Raw genomic sequence first — 17,210 nt, forward strand, 5'->3', positions numbered from 1 at the left:
CGGGGCTTGGAGCAGCAACAAAGGAGAAGCTTGATGGTAGAGAAACAAAGTTGGACTATAGAAGAAACTCAGATTGAAGTATAGGATCAAGTTTTCTCTCAGCTCTTGGGGTAAATTCAAAGTTGTACAAAATGACATTTATCTGTGCTATTCACTACTGTAACAGAAAGTTTCGTGAAAACTGTACAGAAGATAGTAAATTTTAAAAGAGATAAGAATTACAGCATAAAATCCATGGGATAGGTTACAACATGAGACACTCTCTAAGAGAAAATCTCTGTGTTTCAGCACTTCATCGGGGTAAGATTTCATGAAGTGCCAAAGAAGGCGGCAAAATATCATTCGGGACATTATTTACTGGAATTCAGCCTGGCCATTAGTAGGAATTGCCTTTGAACATATCATGTAGATATACCACACACACTTTCCCTTCACTGAAAAATTACTGTTTACAACAAATAAGCAATTGACGATCAAAATTGATTGAAAGCATCTTAAACATGTCAAGTATTTCATTGTAGATGATCTGTGATCCAAATGCTTCTTCCACCTTCGAGAGGGACAGAAGAATTCTTCCATATCATGATGGTTTAAAATTGTATCAACCAATGTTTTCTGCTGAAAAGATATCATCTATTTTTTTCTATTTTTGGAAGAAAATATTCCTAGACATACAACAGGTGAGAACTAAGTAATTTTAAAGAAACAAATGAAATGAAAATATTCTGTAAATAGAATGAAATGAAAAGCTGTGTTTTAAATAGGAGCTAAATATTAAACAGAATTTTTGTACCAGGCATTTGAATTACTGCACCAGCTCTTTTGCCCATCAAGAGAGGCATTTAGCATTTCAGTCTTTTCCAAGGAGTTCATGATCTGCTATGCTGATCTCTGTGTGTGCCTAGGTGTGTGTGGAGGGGGGGGCATATGAAGGGGAGTGTGTATGTTTGCTTTACAATTGTTGTGGCAGATTCATGCCTCAGCTCCACATTTTGTTTTAAAAAGGTCACACCGAGTGGATATGAAGTTTACTATCAACAAGAGATCGATTCCCAAATCATCCATTTGACTCTCCCTTATAAATCATGTGCTTTGTTGCATATTTTATCAAATATACTTTCAAGCCAGATGGAGGAAGGAGGATGTGGGAATCCCTCCACCATCTTGCAACTTTTATGTAAGTAGGTTTTCAAGAAAATCATCATTTCTCTTTTAAATATGTCTGGAACAGGCATGATGGTAGTGTCAACCTGTTGGAGTTTTTGTTGCTGGAAGAAGTTGTACAAAAGGATTGGTTTTTACATTGACCAGTTACTGAATCAAGCGCAGGAATACATTGGAAATTTAGCTGGGGGTTCCTTTTCCCAGCAGACTACTTCTAGAACGAGCTTGTACACTGAAGCTGACTCTTTTGCTCTCTTTTTGTTTCTTTCCTATTTTCTTGGCTTCTTTGCCACTATCTAGACAATTTTGGAACTTTGTTCCCAACTAAAATGGTTTCAATAGTCTGATTGTGATCATACATTTTTACAAGGAATTTTTAAAATCTTTCCTCGAGTCCAGAAAGTCAAGGACTTAGATCTTTTTCTTCCCTTATCAATATTGCCATGAAATTGATAAATAAAGACCGACTCTTTATTTTTGTTTTTAACCCACGTAGATAATTCCCATCCATTAATCCATTTTGTGGACCAATAGTTGCCATTCTGATGGAAGCTGTCACTTCTTAACAATAGGCATTCTGTGACTATGTTGACAGCACTTTGGGTGAAGATCCTAACTGGTCTTAGATATACATAGGGAGAAATTTGCTCAGCCAGTGTCAGTCTTAAGCATGCGTATCAGAAGATCTTTCTAGAGCTGGGAATTTTCCCATGAAAGGAATTCAGTTAGGGAAGAGACACTTGTGCCAGAGTTTTACATTCTTCTTGAACACTGCTTAAGGAACTTAGATGCCATGTCCATTTGGATCTCTGTCTGCACAGAACTTTGTCATGCCAGTGCTTGAAATGCATCTTGAAGAGAATTCACTAGCACAGAATGAAAGAGAGTGGAAGGGGTTGGTGGGGCTAACCAGGCCCAACCCCCCTGCCTAAACCAGGATACCTAGAGCCTCTTGCCCAGGATTCTATCTGGGTGTACTTTTAATGTCTTCAAAGATCCAGGCTCCACAATCTTTCTGGGCAGTCTGTGCCGTGGTTCAGTCACCCTGACAGTAAAGAAACATTTACTGATGTTCAAAGGCAATCTCCTGTATTTCAGTGTGTGCCCACTGCCTCTTGTCTTTTCCCTCAGCATCACTGAAAAGACACTGATTCCCTCCCCTTTGCACTATTGCTTCCATATGTATGTGTGATGCCATGTAGAGGTATGTCAAAAACCTCCCTGAAGCCCAGGCAGATAATATTCCCTTCATCTACCAGTCAAGTTGATTCATCAGAGGAGTTTAAAGTGATGTTCAGCATGAAATTCCCCTGAAAAATCATGCAAACTACATTATTTGGTCATCTTTCATGTGCCTGGCAAGGATTTCCAGGAAGAGCTGCTTCATCAACTTCCTGGGGATAAAAAAGAGGATGGCTGGTTTGTACTATCGCGAGTCCTCTTAATTGCCTTTTTTGAAGATGGGTGTCATTTGCTAACATCCACTCTTTAGCCTCTCTTGTCGTCTACATCTTAGCAAAACGCTTTCCCACTATGTCTGGCTAGGAAAAACTGTGCCAGCACAGAAAACATCTCCCATCGTGTTCTAGAAGTTGCACGGATGTCTGCCAAGTGTTTGGCAGGAAGAAAAGAAAAGTTGTCCAAAACAGCTTCCAATCGAATGTTCATGTGATTGGAAAAGTCAGGAGAGTGCAAAGGTACTGTTTTCTATCAGTTGGCAAGGTGCGCACACAATCCCAGTGTTGTACAGCTTGCTTCTTCACCTTCCCGAAGCTGCCGCTCTCGCCGGCTGCCGGAGCCCAAGAAGCGGCTTCTTCGCGCAAAGACGATTGTGCCGCTCACAGTGCTCTCCTTAGCGCGGCTTCTGCCGAAAGACGCCCGGCAGCGGCTCTTACCGCCGGAGAGCATCCTACCTTCGTCTTTCGCGTCTTTTGTAGTCTACATCTTAGCAAAACGCTTTCCCACTATGTCTGGCTAGGAAAAACTGTGCCAGCACAGAAAACATCTCCCATCGTGTTCTAGAAGTTGCAGAGATGTCTGCCAAGTGTTTGGCAGGAAGAAAAGTTGTCCAAAACAGCTTCCAATCGAATGTTCATGTGATTGGAAAAGTCAGGAGAGTGCAAAGGTACTGTTTTCTATCAGTTGGCAAGGTGCGCACACAATCCCAGTGTTGTACAGATTGCTTCTTCACCTTCCCGAAGCTGCCGCTCTCGCCGGCTGCCGGAGCCCAAGAAGCGGCTTCTTCGCGCAAAGACGATTGTGCCGCTCACAGTGCTCTCCTTAGCGCGGCTTCTGCCGAAAGACGCCCGGCAGCGGCTCTTACCTCCGGAGAGCATCCTACCTTCGTCTTTCGCGTCTTTTGTAGTCTACATCTTAGCAAAACGCTTTCCCACTATGTCTGGCTAGGAAAAACTGTGCCAGCACAGAAAACATCTCCCATCGTGTTCTAGAAGTTGCACGGATGTCTGCCAAGTGTTTGGCAGGAAGAAAAGGAAAGTTGTCCAAAACAGCTTCCAATCGAATGTTCATGTGATTGGAAAAGTCAGGAGAGTGCAAAGGTACTGTTTTCTATCAGTTGGCAAGGTGCGCACACAATCCCAGTGTTGTACAGCTTGCTTCTTCACCTCCCCGAAGCTGCCGCTCTCGCCGGCTGCCGGAGCCCAAGAAGCGGCTTCTTCGCGCAAAGACGATTGTGCCGCTCACAGTGCTCTCCTTAGCGCGGCTTCTGCCGAAAGACGCCCGGCAGCGGCTCTTACCTCCGGAGAGCATCCTACCTTCGTCTTTAGCTCCTCTTCTCATCTACCTCTCGGCAAAAAGCTTTTCCACTATGTCTGGCTAGGAAAAACTGTGCCAGCACAGAAAACATCTCCCATCGTGTTCTAGAAGTTGCAGAGATGTCTGCCAAGTGTTTGGCAGGAAGAAAAGAAAAGTTGTCCAAAACAGCTTCCAATCGAATGTTCATGTGATTGGAAAAGTCAGGAGAGTGCAAAGGTACTGTTTTCTATCAGTTGGCAAGGTGCGCACACAATCCCAGTGTTGTACAGCTTGCTTCTTCACCTTCCCGAAGCTGCCGCTCTCGCCGGCTGCCGGAGCCCAAGAAGCGGCTTCTTCGCGCAAAGACGATTGTGCCGCTCACAGTGCTCTCCTTAGCGCGGCTTCTGCCGAAAGACGCCCGGCAGCGGCTCTTACCGCCGGAGAGCATCCTACCTTCGTCTTTCGCGTCTTCTGTAGTCTACATCTTAGCAAAACGCTTTCCCACTATGTCTGGCTAGGAAAAACTGTGCCAGCACAGAAAACATCTCCCATCGTGTTCTAGAAGTTGCACGGATGTCTGCCAAGTGTTTGGCAGGAAGAAAAGAAAAGTTGTCCAAAACAGCTTCCAATCGAATGTTCATGTGATTGGAAAAGTCAGGAGAGTGCAAAGGTACTGTTTTCTATCAGTTGGCAAGGTGCGCACACAATCCCAGTGTTGTACAGCTTGCTTCTTCACCTTCCCGAAGCTGCCGCTCTCGCCGGCTGCCGGAGCCCAGGAAGCGGCTTCTTCGCGCAAAGACGATTGTGCCGCTCACAGTGCTCTCCTTAGCGCGGCTTCTGCCGAAAGACGCCCGGCAGCGGCTCTTACCTCCGGAGAGCATCCTACCTTCGTCTTTCGCGTCTTCTGTAGTCTACATCTTAGCAAAACGCTTTCCCACTATGTCTGGCTAGGAAAAACTGTGCCAGCACAGAAAACATCTCCCATCGTGTTCTAGAAGTTGCACGGATGTCTGCCAAGTGTTTGGCAGGAAGAAAAGAAAAGTTGTCCAAAACAGCTTCCAATCGAATGTTCATGTGATTGGAAAAGTCAGGAGAGTGCAAAGGTACTGTTTTCTATCAGTTGGCAAGGTGCGCACACAATCCCAGTGTTGTACAGCTTGCTTCTTCACCTTCCCGAAGCTGCCGCTCTCGCCGGCTGCCGGAGCCCAAGAAGCGGCTTCTTCGCGCAAAGACGATTGTGCCGCTCACAGTGCTCTCCTTAGCGCGGCTTCTGCCGAAAGACGCCCGGCAGCGGCTCTTACCGCCGGAGAGCATCCTACCTTCGTCTTTCGCGTCTTTTGTAGTCTACATCTTAGCAAAACGCTTTCCCACTATGTCTGGCTAGGAAAAACTGTGCCAGCACAGAAAACATCTCCCATCGTGTTCTAGAAGTTGCAGAGATGTCTGCCAAGTGTTTGGCAGGAAGAAAAGTTGTCCAAAACAGCTTCCAATCGAATGTTCATGTGATTGGAAAAGTCAGGAGAGTGCAAAGGTACTGTTTTCTATCAGTTGGCAAGGTGCGCACACAATCCCAGTGTTGTACAGCTTGCTTCTTCACCTTCCCGAAGCTGCCGCTCTCGCCGGCTGCCGGAGCCCAAGAAGCGGCTTCTTCGCGCAAAGACGATTGTGCCGCTCACAGTGCTCTCCTTAGCGCGGCTTCTGCCGAAAGACGCCCGGCAGCGGCTCTTACCTCCGGAGAGCATCCTACCTTCGTCTTTCGCGTCTTTTGTAGTCTACATCTTAGCAAAACGCTTTCCCACTATGTCTGGCTAGGAAAAACTGTGCCAGCACAGAAAACATCTCCCATCGTGTTCTAGAAGTTGCACGGATGTCTGCCAAGTGTTTGGCAGGAAGAAAAGGAAAGTTGTCCAAAACAGCTTCCAATCGAATGTTCATGTGATTGGAAAAGTCAGGAGAGTGCAAAGGTACTGTTTTCTATCAGTTGGCAAGGTGCGCACACAATCCCAGTGTTGTACAGCTTGCTTCTTCACCTCCCCGAAGCTGCCGCTCTCGCCGGCTGCCGGAGCCCAAGAAGCGGCTTCTTCGCGCAAAGACGATTGTGCCGCTCACAGTGCTCTCCTTAGCGCGGCTTCTGCCGAAAGACGCCCGGCAGCGGCTCTTACCTCCGGAGAGCATCCTACCTTCGTCTTTAGCTCCTCTTCTCATCTACCTCTCGGCAAAAAGCTTTTCCACTATGTCTGGCTAGGAAAAACTGTGCCAGCACAGAAAACATCTCCCATCGTGTTCTAGAAGTTGCAGAGATGTCTGCCAAGTGTTTGGCAGGAAGAAAAGAAAAGTTGTCCAAAACAGCTTCCAATCGAATGTTCATGTGATTGGAAAAGTCAGGAGAGTGCAAAGGTACTGTTTTCTATCAGTTGGCAAGGTGCGCACACAATCCCAGTGTTGTACAGCTTGCTTCTTCACCTTCCCGAAGCTGCCGCTCTCGCCGGCTGCCGGAGCCCAAGAAGCGGCTTCTTCGCGCAAAGACGATTGTGCCGCTCACAGTGCTCTCCTTAGCGCGGCTTCTGCCGAAAGACGCCCGGCAGCGGCTCTTACCGCCGGAGAGCATCCTACCTTCGTCTTTCGCGTCTTTTGTAGTCTACATCTTAGCAAAACGCTTTCCCACTATGTCTGGCTAGGAAAAACTGTGCCAGCACAGAAAACATCTCCCATCGTGTTCTAGAAGTTGCACGGATGTCTGCCAAGTGTTTGGCAGGAAGAAAAGAAAAGTTGTCCAAAACAGCTTCCAATCGAATGTTCATGTGATTGGAAAAGTCAGGAGAGTGCAAAGGTACTGTTTTCTATCAGTTGGCAAGGTGCGCACACAATCCCAGTGTTGTACAGCTTGCTTCTTCACCTTCCCGAAGCTGCCGCTCTCGCCGGCTGCCGGAGCCCAAGAAGCGGCTTCTTCGCGCAAAGACGATTGTGCCGCTCACAGTGCTCTCCTTAGCGCGGCTTCTGCCGAAAGACGCCCGGCAGCGGCTCTTACCTCCGGAGAGCATCCTACCTTCGTCTTTCGCGTCTTTTGTAGTCTACATCTTAGCAAAACGCTTTCCCACTATGTCTGGCTAGGAAAAACTGTGCCAGCACAGAAAACATCTCCCATCGTGTTCTAGAAGTTGCACGGATGTCTGCCAAGTGTTTGGCAGGAAGAAAAGAAAAGTTGTCCAAAACAGCTTCCAATCGAATGTTCATGTGATTGGAAAAGTCAGGAGAGTGCAAAGGTACTGTTTTCTATCAGTTGGCAAGGTGCGCACACAATCCCAGTGTTGTACAGCTTGCTTCTTCACCTTCCCGAAGCTGCCGCTCTCGCCGGCTGCCGGAGCCCAAGAAGCGGCTTCTTCGCGCAAAGACGATTGTGCCGCTCACAGTGCTCTCCTTAGCGCGGCTTCTGCCGAAAGACGCCCGGCAGCGGCTCTTACCTCCGGAGAGCATCCTACCTTCGTCTTTCGCGTCTTTTGTAGTCTACATCTTAGCAAAACGCTTTCCCACTATGTCTGGCTAGGAAAAACTGTGCCAGCACAGAAAACATCTCCCATCGTGTTCTAGAAGTTGCAGAGATGTCGGCCAAGTGTTTGGCAGGAAGAAAAGAAAAGTTGTCCAAAACAGCTTCCAATCGAATGTTCATGTGATTGGAAAAGTCAGGAGAGTGCAAAGGTACTGTTTTCTATCAGTTGGCAAGGTGCGCACACAATCCCAGTGTTGTACAGCTTGCTTCTTCACCTTCCCGAAGCTGCCGCTCTCGCCGGCTGCCGGAGCCCAAGAAGCGGCTTCTTCGCGCAAAGACGATTGTGCCGCTCACAGTGCTCTCCTTAGCGCGGCTTCTGCCGAAAGACGCCCGGCAGCGGCTCTTACCTCCGGAGAGCATCCTACCTTCGTCTTTAGCTCCTCTTCTCATCTACATCTCGGCAAAACGCTTTCCCACTATGTCTGGCTAGGAAAAACTGTGCCAGCACAGAAAACATCTCCCATCGTGTTCTAGAAGTTGCACGGATGTCTGCCAAGTGTTTGGCAGGAAGAAAAGAAAAGTTGTCCAAAACAGCTTCCAATCGAATGTTCATGTGATTGGAAAAGTCAGGAGAGTGCAAAGGTACTGTTTTCTATCAGTTGGCAAGGTGCGCACACAATCCCAGTGTTGTACAGCTTGCTTCTTCACCTTCCCGAAGCTGCCGCTCTCGCCGGCTGCCGGAGCCCAAGAAGCGGCTTCTTCGCGCAAAGACGATTGTGCCGCTCACAGTGCTCTCCTTAGCGCGGCTTCTGCCGAAAGACGCCCGGCAGCGGCTCTTACCTCCGGAGAGCATCCTACCTTCGTCTTTCGCGTCTTTTGTAGTCTACATCTTAGCAAAACGCTTTCCCACTATGTCTGGCTAGGAAAAACTGTGCCAGCACAGAAAACATCTCCCATCGTGTTCTAGAAGTTGCACGGATGTCTGCCAAGTGTTTGGCAGGAAGAAAAGAAAAGTTGTCCAAAACAGCTTCCAATCGAATGTTCATGTGATTGGAAAAGTCAGGAGAGTGCAAAGGTACTGTTTTCTATCAGTTGGCAAGGTGCGCACACAATCCCAGTGTTGTACAGCTTGCTTCTTCACCTTCCCGAAGCTGCCGCTCTCGCCGGCTGCCGGAGCCCAAGAAGCGGCTTCTTCGCGCAAAGACGATTGTGCCGCTCACAGTGCTCTCCTTAGCGCGGCTTCTGCCGAAAGACGCCCGGCAGCGGCTCTTACCTCCGGAGAGCATCCTACCTTCGTCTTTAGCTCCTCTTCTCATCTACCTCTCGGCAAAAAGCTTTCCCACTATGTCTGGCTAGGAAAAACTGTGCCAGCACAGAAAACATCTCCCTTCGTGTTCTAGAAGTTGCAGAGATGTCTGCCAAGTGTTTGGCAGGAAGAAAAGAAAAGTTGTCCAAAACAGCTTCCAATCGAATGTTCATGTGATTGGAAAAGTCAGGAGAGTGCAAAGGTACTGTTTTCTATCAGTTGGCAAGGTGCGCACACAATCCCAGTGTTGTAAAGCTTGCATCTTCACCTTCCCGAAGCTGCCGCTCTCCGGAGGTAAGAGCCGCTGCCGGGCGTCTTTCGGCAGAAGCCGCGCTAAGGAGAGCACTGTGAGCGGCACAATCGTCTTTGCGCGAAGAAGCCGCTTCTTGGGCTCCGGCAGCCGGCGAGAGCGGCAGCTTCGGGAAGGTGAAGAAGCAAGCTGTACAACACTGGGATTGTGTGCGCACCTTGCCAACTGATAGAAAACAGTACCTTTGCACTCTCCTGACTTTTCCAATCACATGAACATTCGATTGGAAGCTGTTTTGGACAACTTTTCTTTTCTTCCTGCCAAACACTTGGTAGACATCCGTGCAACTTCTAGAACACGATGGGAGATGTTTTCTGTGCTGGCACAGTTTTTCCTAGCCAGACATAGTGGGAAAGCGTTTTGCTAAGATGTAGACTACAGAAGACGCGAAAGACGAAGGTAGGATGCTCTCCGGAGGTAAGAGCCGCTGCCGGGCGTCTTTCGGCAGAAGCCGCGCTAAGGAGAGCACTGTGAGCGGCACAATCGTCTTTGCGCGAAGAAGCCGCTTCTTGGGCTCCGGCAGCCGGCGAGAGCGGCAGCTTCGGGAAGGTGAAGAAGCAAGCTGTACAACACTGGGATTGTGTGCGCACCTTGCCAACTGATAGAAAACAGTACCTTTGCACTCTCCTGACTTTTCCAATCACATGAACATTCGATTGGAAGCTGTTTTGGACAACTTTTCTTTTCTTCCTGCCAAACACTTGGCAGACATCCGTGCAACTTCTAGAACACGATGGGAGATGTTTTCTGTGCTGGCACAGTTTTTCCTAGCCAGACATAGTGGGAAAGCGTTTTGCTAAGATGTAGACTACAAAAGACGCGAAAGACGAAGGTAGGATGCTCTCCGGAGGTAAGAGCCGCTGCCGGGCGTCTTTCGGCAGAAGCCGCGCTAAGGAGAGCACTGTGAGCGGCACAATCGTCTTTGCGCGAAGAAGCCGCTTCTTGGGCTCCGGCAGCCGGCGAGAGCGGCAGCTTCGGGAAGGTGAAGAAGCAAGCTGTACAACACTGGGATTGTGTGCGCACCTTGCCAACTGATAGAAAACAGTACCTTTGCACTCTCCTGACTTTTCCAATCACATGAACATTCGATTGGAAGCTGTTTTGGACAACTTTTCTTTTCTTCCTGCCAAACACTTGGCAGACATCCGTGCAACTTCTAGAACACGATGGGAGATGTTTTCTGTGCTGGCACAGTTTTTCCTAGCCAGACATAGTGGGAAAGCGTTTTGCTAAGATGTAGACTACAAAAGACGCGAAAGACGAAGGTAGGATGCTCTCCGGAGGTAAGAGCCGCTGCCGGGCGTCTTTCGGCAGAAGCCGCGCTAAGGAGAGCACTGTGAGCGGCACAATCGTCTTTGCGCGAAGAAGCCGCTTCTTGGGCTCCGGCAGCCGGCGAGAGCGGCAGCTTCGGGAAGGTGAAGAAGCAAGCTGTACAACACTGGGATTGTGTGCGCACCTTGCCAACTGATAGAAAACAGTACCTTTGCACTCTCCTGACTTTTCCAATCACATGAACATTCGATTGGAAGCTGTTTTGGACAACTTTTCTTTTCTTCCTGCCAAACACTTGGCAGACATCCGTGCAACTTCTAGAACACGATGGGAGATGTTTTCTGTGCTGGCACAGTTTTTCCTAGCCAGACATAGTGGGAAAGCGTTTTGCTAAGATGTAGACTACAAAAGACGCGAAAGACGAAGGTAGGATGCTCTCCGGAGGTAAGAGCCGCTGCCGGGCGTCTTTCGGCAGAAGCCGCGCTAAGGAGAGCACTGTGAGCGGCACAATCGTCTTTGCGCGAAGAAGCCGCTTCTTGGGCTCCGGCAGCCGGCGAGAGCGGCAGCTTCGGGAAGGTGAAGAAGCAAGCTGTACAACACTGGGATTGTGTGCGCACCTTGCCAACTGATAGAAAACAGTACCTTTGCACTCTCCTGACTTTTCCAATCACATGAACATTCGATTGGAAGCTGTTTTGGACAACTTTTCTTTTCTTCCTGCCAAACACTTGGCAGACATCCGTGCAACTTCTAGAACACGATGGGAGATGTTTTCTGTGCTGGCACAGTTTTTCCTAGCCAGACATAGTGGGAAAGCGTTTTGCTAAGATGTAGACTACAAAAGACGCGAAAGACGAAGGTAGGATGCTCTCCGGAGGTAAGAGCCGCTGCCGGGCGTCTTTCGGCAGAAGCCGCGCTAAGGAGAGCACTGTGAGCGGCACAATCGTCTTTGCGCGAAGAAGCCGCTTCTTGGGCTCCGGCAGCCGGCGAGAGCGGCAGCTTCGGGAAGGTGAAGAAGCAAGCTGTACAACACTGGGATTGTGTGCGCACCTTGCCAACTGATAGAAAACAGTACCTTTGCACTCTCCTGACTTTTCCAATCACATGAACATTCGATTGGAAGCTGTTTTGGACAACTTTTCTTTTCTTCCTGCCAAACACTTGGTAGACATCTCTGCAACTTCTAGAACACGATGGGAGATGTTTTCTGTGCTGGCACAGTTTTTCCTAGCCAGACATAGTGGGAAAGCGTTTTGCTAAGATGTAGACTACAAAAGACGCGAAAGACGAAGGTAGGATGCTCTCCGGAGGTAAGAGCCGCTGCCGGGCGTCTTTCGGCAGAAGCCGCGCTAAGGAGAGCACTGTGAGCGGCACAATCGTCTTTGCGCGAAGAAGCCGCTTCTTGGGCTCCGGCAGCCGGCGAGAGCGGCAGCTTCGGGAAGGTGAAGAAGCAAGCTGTACAACACTGGGATTGTGTGCGCACCTTGCCAACTGATAGAAAACAGTACCTTTGCACTCTCCTGACTTTTCCAATCACATGAACATTCGATTGGAAGCTGTTTTGGACAACTTTTCTTTTCTTCCTGCCAAACACTTGGCAGACATCCGTGCAACTTCTAGAACACGATGGGAGATGTTTTCTGTGCTGGCACAGTTTTTCCTAGCCAGACATAGTGGGAAAGCGTTTTGCTAAGATGTAGACTACAAAAGACGCGAAAGACGAAGGTAGGATGCTCTCCGGAGGTAAGAGCCGCTGCCGGGCGTCTTTCGGCAGAAGCCGCGCTAAGGAGAGCACTGTGAGCGGCACAATCGTCTTTGCGCGAAGAAGCCGCTTCTTGGGCTCCGGCAGCCGGCGAGAGCGGCAGCTTCGGGAAGGTGAAGAAGCAAGATGTACAACACTGGGATTGTGTGCGCACCTTGCCAACTGATAGAAAACAGTACCTTTGCACTCTCCTGACTTTTCCAATCACATGAACATTCGATTGGAAGCTGTTTTGGACAACTTTTCTTTTCTTCCTGCCAAACACTTGGCAGACATCCGTGCAACTTCTAGAACACGATGGGAGATGTTTTCTGTGCTGGCACAGTTTTTCCTAGCCAGACATAGTGGGAAAGCGTTTTGCTAAGATGTAGACTACAAAAGACGCGAAAGACGAAGGTAGGATGCTCTCCGGAGGTAAGAGCCGCTGCCGGGCGTCTTTCGGCAGAAGCCGCGCTAAGGAGAGCACTGTGAGCGGCACAATCGTCTTTGCGCGAAGAAGCCGCTTCTTGGGCTCCGGCAGCCGGCGAGAGCGGCAGCTTCGGGAAGGTGAAGAAGCAAGCTGTACAACACTGGGATTGTGTGCGCACCTTGCCAACTGATAGAAAACAGTACCTTTGCACTCTCCTGACTTTTCCAATCACATGAACATTCGATTGGAAGCTGTTTTGGACAACTTTTCTTTTCTTCCTGCCAAACACTTGGCAGACATCCGTGCAACTTCTAGAACACGATGGGAGATGTTTTCTGTGCTGGCACAGTTTTTCCTAGCCAGACATAGTGGGAAAGCGTTTTGCTAAGATGTAGACTACAAAAGACGCGAAAGACGAAGGTAGGATGCTCTCCGGCGGTAAGAGCCGCTGCCGGGCGTCTTTCGGCAGAAGCCGCGCTAAGGAGAGCACTGTGAGCGGCACAATCGTCTTTGCGCGAAGAAGCCGCTTCTTGGGCTCCGGCAGCCGGCGAGAGCGGCAGCTTCGGGAAGGTGAAGAAGCAAGCTGTACAACACTGGGATTGTGTGCGCACCTTGCCAACTGATAGAAAACAGTACCTTTGCACTCTCCTGACTTTTCCAATCACATGAACATTCGATTGGAAGCTGTTTTGGACAACTTTCCTTTTCTTCCTGCCAAACACTTGGCAGACATCTCTGCAACTTCTAGAACACGATGGGAGATGTTTTCTGTGCTGGCACAGTTTTTCCTAGCCAGACATAGTGGGAAAGCGTTTTGCTAAGATGTAGACGACAAGAGAGGCTAAAGAGTGGATGTTAGCAAATGACACCCATCTTCAAAAAAGGCAATTAAGAGGACTCGCGATAGTACAAACCAGCCATCCTCTTTTTTATCCCCAGGAAGTTGATGAAGCAGCTCTTCCTGGAAATCCTTGCCAGGCACATGAAAGATGACCAAATAATGTAGTTAGCATGATTTTTCAGGGGAATTTCATGCTGAACATCACTTTAAACTCCTCTGATGAATCAACTTGACTGGTAGATGAAGGGAATATTATCTGCCTGGGCTTCAGGGAGGTTTTTGACATACCTCTACATGGCATCACACATACATATGGAAGCAATAGTGCAAAGGGGAGGGAATCAGTGTCTTTTCAGTGATGCTGAGGGAAAAGACAAGAGGCAGTGGGCACACACTGAAATACAGGAGATTGCCTTTGAACATCAGTAAATGTTTCTTTACTGTCAGGGTGACTGAACCACGGCACAGACTGCCCAGAAAGATTGTGGAGCCTGGATCTTTGAAGACATTAAAAGTACACCCAGATAGAATCCTGGGCAAGAGGCTCTAGGTATCCTGGTTTAGGCAGGGGGGTTGGGCCTGGTTAGCCCCACCAACCCCTTCCACTCTCTTTCATTCTGTGCTAGTGAATTCTCTTCAAGATGCATTTCAAGCACTGGCATGACAAAGTTCTGTGCAGACAGAGATCCAAATGGACATGGAATCTAAGTTCCTTAAGCAGTGTTCAAGAAGAATGTAAAACTCTGGCACAAGTGTCTCTTCCCTAACTGAATCCCTTTCATGGGAAAATTCCCAGCTCTAGAAAGATCTTCTGATACGCATGCTTAAGACTGACACTGGCTGAGCAAATTTCTCCCTATGTATATCTAAGACCAGTTAGGATCTTCACCCAAAGTGCTGTCAACATAGTCACAGAATGCCTATTGTTAAGAAGTGACAGCTTCCATCAGAATGGCAACTATTGGTCCACAAAATGGATTAATGGATGGGAATTATCTACGTGGGTTAAAAACAAAAATAAAGAGTTGGTCTTTATTTATCAATTTCATGGCAATATTGATAAGGGAAGAAAAAGATCTAAGTCCTTGACTTTCTGGACTCGAGGAAAGATTTTAAAAATTCCTTGTAAAAATGTATGATCACAATCAGACTATTGAAACCATTTTAGTTGGGAACAAAGTTCCAAAATTGTCTAGATAGTGGCAAAGAAGCCAAGAAAATAGGAAAGAAACAAAAAGAGAGCAAAAGAGTCAGCTTCAGTGTACAAGCTCGTTCTAGAAGTAGTCTGCTGGGAAAAGGAACCCCCAGCTAAATTTCCAATGTATTCCTGCGCTTGATTCAGTAACTGGTCAATGTAAAAACCAATCCTTTTGTACAACTTCTTCCAGCAACAAAAACTCCAACAGGTTGACACTACCATCATGCCTGTTCCAGACATATTTAAAAGAGAAATGATGATTTTCTTGAAAACCTACTTACATAAAAGTTGCAAGATGGTGGAGGGATTCCCACATCCTCCTTCCTCCATCTGGCTTGAAAGTATATTTGATAAAATATGCAACAAAGCACATGATTTATAAGGGAGAGTCAAATGGATGATTTGGGAATCGATCTCTTGTTGATAGTAAACTTCATATCCACTCGGTGTGACCTTTTTAAAACAAAATGTGGAGCTGAGGCATGAATCTGCCACAACGATTGTAAAGCAAACATACACACTCCCCTTCATATGCCCCCCCCTCCACACACACCTAGGCACACACAGAGATCAGCATAGCAGATCATGAACTCCTTGGAAAAGACTGAAATGCTAAATGCCTCTCTTGATGGGCAAAAGAGCTGGTGCAGTAATTCAAATGCCTGGTACAAAAATTCTGTTTAATATTTAGCTCCTATTTAAAACACAGCTTTTCATTTCATTCTATTTACAGAATATTTTCATTTCATTTGTTTCTTTAAAATTACTTAGTTCTCACCTGTTGTATGTCTAGGAATATTTTCTTCCAAAAATAGAAAAAAATAGATGATATCTTTTCAGCAGAAAACATTGGTTGATACAATTTTAAACCATCATGATATGGAAGAATTCTTCTGTCCCTCTCGAAGGTGGAAGAAGCATTTGGATCACAGATCATCTACAATGAAATACTTGACATGTTTAAGATGCTTTCAATCAATTTTGATCGTCAATTGCTTATTTGTTGTAAACAGTAATTTTTCAGTGAAGGGAAAGTGTGTGTGGTATATCTACATGATATGTTCAAAGGCAGTTCCTACTAATGGCCAGGCTGAATTCCAGTAAATAATGTCCCGAATGATATTTTGCCGCCTTCTTTGGCACTTCATGAAATCTTACCCCGATGAAGTGCTGAAACACAGAGATTTTCTCTTAGAGAGTGTCTCATGTTGTAACCTATCCCATGGATTTTATGCTGTAATTCTTATCTCTTTTAAAATTTACTATCTTCTGTATAGTTTTCACGAAACTTTCTGTTACAGTAGTGAATAGCACAGATAAATGTCATTTTGTACAACTTTGAATTTACCCCAAGAGCTGAGAGAAAACTTGATCCTATACTTCAATCCGAGTTTCTTCTATAGTCCAACTTTGTTTCTCTACCATCAAGCTTCTCCTTTGTTGCTGCTCCAAGCCCCGTCCAAGGTGACCTTGAATACTTTCAGGGATGGGACACCCACAACTTCTCTGGGCAACCTGTTCCAGTGTTCCAGCACTCCCACAGTAAAAAAGGCCTTCCTTTCATCTAATATGTGTAGGAAATCATAAATCTAGGCATAGAAGCTTGGAGTGCAAATTTGAAATTCTTTGGATTTGAAGCACATTTTATATGAATACTGACTTACAGATGACTAAAAGATGTTGATGGGCATTTGAGCTGACAAGTTTTGAAAAAGTGCACGGAAATTAAAATTGAAACCACTAAAATTAAAAACTCCTTGCCATTTTCTTTTTCCTCTCCTATTCAAAATTGCATATGTCAGATATCAGTGCTTCATGCAAACCTCTCAGATGCTCTCAGAGAAAAAGCTTTTCTTTCAGACTAAGTTGCGGTTGACGTAGAACACTAGCAGGAGTGAAAGATTTTCTGGGCATCGGGGCAGCACTTTCTCCTTGGATTTGTGTGCAGAATGCACTTTATCCAAACTGGAAAATAGATCCCAGCTCTGTTCTATTCATCATTGTTACATCATCAGGCCAGAAGATTCTGTGAAAAGTAGCCTGTGGACCTTGAAGACAGCGCATGTGAACCAGATGAGAGGTGATAGAGAAGTTGAGGGAGAGAAGAAAGAGCATATGGCTGAAACCAAAAAGTATTTCTCCACGTGATCATGGAAGATTGCAGGAGCCACTTGGTGCTATCAAACCAGCCCGACTCGGCACAGGTGCCACCTTGGGTCTGGGAGCCATCTTGCATAACGTGCATTTTAAGGAGCCAGCTGGCCACACCCAGCCATATGCCCCCAAACAGAAACCAAGGCCCTTTTCTCTGGCAAACAAAAATCAGCTGCCCTGCTTCTGGATGGCAGATTGCAGGAGCCACTTGGTACTATCAAACCAGCCCAACTTGGCACTGGTGCCACCATGGGTCTGGTAACCATCAAGCCTATTGTAGCTTTTCAGGAGCCAGCCGGTCACTCTCAGCCATAGGCCCCCAAACACAAACCTCGGCCCGTTTCCCTGGCAAACAAAAGTAAGCTGCCCCGCTTCTGGATGGCAGATTGCAGGAGCTACTTAGTACTATCAAATCAGCCCGACTTGGCACAGGTGCCACCTTGGATCTGGGAACCGTCCAGCGCATCGCACATATTCAGGAACCAGCCGAACACACCCAGCCATAGGCCCTCAAACACAAACCTTGGCACGTTTCTCTGGCAAACAAAAGTAA

This window comes from Melospiza georgiana, chromosome 3, assembly GCF_028018845.1.
Source record: "Melospiza georgiana isolate bMelGeo1 chromosome 3, bMelGeo1.pri, whole genome shotgun sequence".
Classification (NCBI taxonomy): Eukaryota; Metazoa; Chordata; class Aves; order Passeriformes; family Passerellidae; genus Melospiza; species Melospiza georgiana.